Here is a 4,773-nt window from a genome sequence, read left to right on the forward strand (position 1 = left end):
ATTGCCATGAGTTTGAGGCCACCCTGAGACTACATAGTGAATTCCAGGTCAGCCTGGGCTAGTGTGAGACCCTACCTCAAAAAACAAAACAAAAAAAAGTAATCAAAGAAGACAAAGAATGCCACTTCTCACTTATCAAGGGAACGATCCAATAAGAGGATATCACAATCATCAATCTTTATGTACCAAACACAGGTGCATCACAATTCATAAAACAAAACAAAACCTACTTGACAACAAAACAGAAATAACCACCAACACCATCATAGTCAGGGACTTCAATATTCCCCTATCAGCAGTAGATAGATCATCCAAACAGAAAATTAACAGGGAAGTAAGAGAGCTCAACAACACCATAGATTAGACATAACAGACATATACAGAACATTCTAACCAAAATCCACAGATTATACATTCTTCCCAGCAGCCCATGGAACCTTCTCTAAAATAGATCATATACTGGGCCATAAAGCCTGCCTCCCTATATTTAGGAAGATCGACATAATTTCCTGCATGATATCAGATCACAATGCTATTAATTAAGGCCATTAATGCTATATTTCTAGAACTTAACAACACACTTTTAAACAATAAATGGGTAGTGGATGAAATAAAAATTGAAATTGCAAAACTTCTAGAATTGAATGACAGTGAGAACACATTATACCAATACTTATGGGACACAATGAATGCAATCCTCAGGGGAAATTTCACAGTACTAAATGCCTTCATAACAAAGACAGAGAGTTCCCAAATCAGTAACCTAACCACCCATCTAAAGGCACTGAAAAAAACAAGATGAATCCAACTCAAAAAGCTCCACATGAAAATAAATAATTAAATCAGAGCATAAATTAATGAACTGGAAGCTAAGAAAACAATTGAGGAAATTGATGAAACAAAAAGATAGTTCTTTGAAAAAATAAACAAGATTGGAAAACTCCTAGCCAATCTGATGAAGCAAAATAAAGAAAAAGAGGCACTACAAGTTAACAAAATCAAAACAAAAAAGGAGAGATCACAACATACATAAGGGAAATAGGAAGAATCATCAGAACTTATTTCCAAAACCTCTACACCAAGAAAGTGGATAACTTGGAGGAAATGGATGAATTCCTGGACACATACCACCTACCAAAGCTAAAGTCTGAACAGATTAATCTCCTAAACAAGACTATCACACCCATCAAAATTGAAAAGGTGATCAAAAACCTCCCCAAAAGAATCCAGTATGTCTTCTCAGCTGAATTCTATCAAACTTTCATGGAAAGAACTCAAACCAATTTTTCTCATCATATGCCACAAAATCAGAGAAAAGGGAAAGCTCCCCAACTCCTTCTATGAAGATAGTATCACCCTAACACCAAAACCAAGCAGAGATGCCACAAGAAAATAAAACTATAGGCCTATTTTCCTGAGGAAATTAGATGCAAAGATCCTGAACAAAATCTTCACAAACCAATTTCAACAACACATCAAAAGTATTATCCACCTTGATCAAGTAGACTTCATCCCAGGAATGCAGGAGTGGTTCAACATATGGAAATCTGTCAAATTTATATACCATGTAAATAAGCTTAAACACAAAAACCACATGATCATTTCAATAGATGCAGAAAAGGCCATTGACAAAATTCAACATCTCTTTATGATCAAAACATTGGAGAGAATAGGCATGGATGGTTTATAGCTCAACATAATAAAGGCTATATATAAAGCTCCTAAAGTTCAAATAATAGTTAATGCGGAGAGACTGAAGGAATTCTCATTGAGATCAGGAGCAAGATACACACTAAGCAGAGCCAATAGATAACCCAAAGAATGGGAGAAAAATTTTGCCAGCTATACAACTGACAGAGGCCTAATTTCTAAAATCTACAAAGAACTCAAAAACCTAAACAATAAAAAGTCAAGCAACCCACTGACCAAATGGGTCAGAAAACTGAATAGAGAGTTCTCAGAGGAAGAAATACAAATGGCTAACACACACTTAAGAAAATGTTCAACATTCCTAATCATCAGGGAAATGCAAATTAAAACAATTATGAGACTCCACCTTACCCCAGTAAGGACAGCAAACAATAAAAACATCAAATGAGGGCTGGAGAGATGGCTTAGCAGTTAAGGTGCATGCCTGCAAAGCCAAAGGACCTCAGTTTGATTCCCAGGACCCATGTAAACCAGATGCACAAGGTGGCACATTCATCTGGAGTTCATTTGCAGTGGCTGTAGGCCCTGGTGCATATATTCTCCCTCTATCTGTTTCTCTCTGTGTGTCTCATAAATAAATAAATAAATAAATAAATAAATATTTTTTAAAAATCAAATGAAAACAAATGCTGGAGAGGATGTGGAGAAATAGGAACCCTTATTCACTGTTGATGGGAATGTAAGATGGTACAACCACTATGGAAAGCAATATGGAGATTCCTAAAAAGGTTGACTATACAGTTACCAACAGATCCAGTTATTCCCTTGCTGAGCATCTACCCTAATATCTCCATGCCTCAGTTCAGAGAGATTTGCTCAACCATGCTTATAGCTGCTGAATTCATAATAGCTAAGAACTGGGATCAACCCAAATGTCCATCATTAGACAAATGGATAATCAAGATGTGGTACAAATATATGATGGAATTCTACATAGCAGTAAAGAAAATGACACAATGGATTTTGAAGAAAAATGGTTGAACTTGGAACAGATCATTCTCAGCAAACTCACCCAATCACAGAAAGACAATCATCGCATGGTTTCACTCATATGTGGCTCCTAACCTGAATCTTCCTGAGATGCTGACATACCTAATAGGCATCTTGAGGACTGGACAATAGGGAGAGTGGGAGATGAGGGGAGGGTGGGAGGGGAAAATTCAAAACTGGCCCCAAATGTAAATGGTACAATAAAGTCCTATATCCTGAAAAACAGACTAAATGGTTTAACCTTCATCATGTCCTTAGAGGGAACATCTGAATCACAGGGCCCTGGAGAGGGTATGATGAAGACTAAACTTAATCTTCTCCTGTCTCTCTCTCTCTCTCTCTCTCTCTTCTTTCTTTCTCTTTCATATTACCTATATTTTTCTTCCTTCTTTTCCTTTGGTGCTGACCTGTAATCCCCAGGACCAGGATGTGGTTAACATCCACAACGAGCTGTTGATCAGAGAGACCAAAATGTTTCCCAAAAGAAGACAGATTTCTGTCAGAGAACTTGACTACCCACCAAAGGTTAATGGTAAGACCCTACTTCCAAAGACACCATATGCTATTGTTACAGAACATGGAGAGACATGGCTGGAATCTGGAAGAGTCAGTCCCCAGACAGTTAGCATGCCTAGTGCCAGAAGGTGGTACATGAGCAACTGGGGGAAAATGACCAACATCTGTCCAAGCAATTTGAGGTCTAAGCTACTCAGCAGCAAACAACCTGATGTGATACTCACCCAAGTACAATAGTTGCACACAGCCATGGTGTGTTATCAACTGCTCTTGAATTGGCTAATGGATCCACTCAGTGGAATGGAACCTATAAATGGAAGTGAGAAACAAGTCAGAACCATATCCAAAAATTGAGTCTGCTCTTCAATATCAAACTCCCACCAATCTTGGGTTACAAGAGGGCCTACACCTATTAAATGCCCTCTAAAATAATAATGCTTATCCCATCTATATGGTCCAGATTTCACTCTCTGTTGGAGAATCTGCTTCTCTTTTTCAGATGGACACAGAACCTGAGGAGAGATTCAGCCCATCACACTTCACCAAAGCCCCAGGTGAAACTATATAGGATTTGGGGAAATGAGGAAGAGTGCTGCTTTCTTGGTGAACCTGGTATCAGCACAAGGGTAAAGGAGATAGACACAGAGAACACTCAACTCCTACAAAACCAGATATCCTGAGACACAGAGGCTCCCAAGACCTTATTATTAATGTATACATAAAAGGAACCCAACATGGCTCAGGGAAATTTCCAGAAGTGAGGGCAGAAGTATTGTTAGAGCCTCAAGTTGGGACATTATTCACAAAGACATTGGTTCGTCCCCATAACTGATGGCTACCCCCACAATGCATGACACACAATCCCCAAACCAGTTGGGTCTCTTCCGAGGGGAGGACAGGAAGGAGGCTAACAATTGTACCAACCTAGCTGTTGACACACTGAGTATGTACATAACTAATAAAGAAAAAATAAATACAATAATATTAAAAAGTTAAACACAATAACAAAAGGAGCCTGTCTGAATATTGAAATGCCATTCATTTCATCCAGTCAATTATTCCATGAATAAAAGGATACTGAAAATGAAAAATAAATGTAATTAATCCATTTGCAAAATAAAAGAAATTCTGAGCATGGTGGTGCATGAATATAATTCCAGCACTGGGGAAGCAGAGGCAGTAGGATCCCTAATGTTTCCTGGCCATTCAGTCTAACTGAACTGGTGAGGTTCAGGCCAATGAGAAACTCTCTCAAAAACAGGTGGACAATATTCCTGAAGATGACACCCAAAATTGTCCTCTGGCATCCACATACACTCACACACATGTACCTGCACACACATGAGCATACATGCACACACACACACACACACACACACACACACACACACACACTAAAAAGGAAAAGATATACATGCATAACAATTCCATAGCCAAGCTAATAAACAGAGGAACCAAATCAATAAAATTAGAGATGAAAAATTGTTGACACAATAGATTCCAAAGAAGCCCAGAGACAAAACTTTGAAAAGTTATGTCCCAAAAGAACTGGAAAAT

Source organism: Jaculus jaculus, chromosome X, assembly GCF_020740685.1.
Source record: "Jaculus jaculus isolate mJacJac1 chromosome X, mJacJac1.mat.Y.cur, whole genome shotgun sequence".
Lineage (NCBI taxonomy): Eukaryota > Metazoa > Chordata > Mammalia > Rodentia > Dipodidae > Jaculus > Jaculus jaculus.